The sequence below is a fragment of the Saccoglossus kowalevskii genome, chromosome 18, assembly GCF_978046115.1.
Source record: "Saccoglossus kowalevskii chromosome 18, keSacKowa6.1, whole genome shotgun sequence".
Classification (NCBI taxonomy): Eukaryota; Metazoa; Hemichordata; class Enteropneusta; family Harrimaniidae; genus Saccoglossus; species Saccoglossus kowalevskii.
Window position 1 is genome coordinate 11916831 of NC_140658.1, and position 926 is coordinate 11917756.

Sequence of the window (926 nt, forward strand, 5' to 3'; positions counted from 1 at the left end):
CACGCGTGTATACATACAAAACAATAACTTTTTATGTCGCAATGTAAGAAGTAATATTGGATGATGAATCTATGTCTACGTTCCTGGACGGTATTAAAGAACGTATTACAATGTAATGCAATAGTACTGGGAAAATATCGTGAACACCGCCAGGGTAATCGCGCCGCTGCCACCCATGTATACCGACCTTTCATCCGTCAATAAACAGTCTGTGAAAAACGATGATTTTATATATCTTTGTTCTTGGCATTCACCGCGTGCCTTAATTGCGTTGTGTGGAACATCAAGGACCGCTGTGAACACTTAGAACAGGACATAACCATCCAACCCTTCCGAAGCCATTTTTTTTCTGATGTTGATGAAAAGCGCTCAGGTGATGAGCGTTTTCCTAACCAGGCGATCAAGAACGCAAACAACAGTTCCAGGCATCGAGTGGTCTTTTGAGAAAAAAAAACGAATCTCATGGTTTTTGCGATCAACTGTAATCGATTTTATATATTTCTCCAGTATGTGCTGTAATTCAGGGTGTGTACGTGCCTTATTAAAGGTGGGCAATAAATCGTCTCATGATGAAGGTGTTACAAGATTTCACCCACTTACCCAGGTGGAAACGGCTCTTATGTCTCCTCAACGGTTTCCGAGAAATCCAAAATTCTTCTCCGCCGTGTTCTTACCGGCGCCTTGTCCTCGGACAAGTGCGTTTACATTCTTTCTGTCCTGTTCAGAGAAACGCAATAACTAGACACGTTACAGCTTAGGGATAATACTGGACGTTTGGATCAGAATGCGAGGCTTCAGTGGGTCGTTTGATTGCACAGTCGCAAGCTAGTGAGTAAAAATGTGTTGCAACGCACAATTCGTTGGCATGAAATCCACAAAGAGATAACCTGACGATAGGGTGGGTGTGTACTGGTTTCCGCGTACCC

The 926-nt window shown here is 43.2% G+C and overlaps 1 non-coding gene across 1 annotated transcript; it reads right to left on the minus strand.

Moving 5' to 3' along the window:
* Window positions 1-224: 224 nt before the first annotated feature.
* On the minus strand, window positions 225-325 carry Mir124 (microRNA mir-124). The gene has a single exon (NR_037540.1). It is a non-coding gene; the product is annotated as a microRNA mir-124 (primary transcript).
* Between the last annotated feature and the right edge of the window lie 601 nt (window positions 326-926).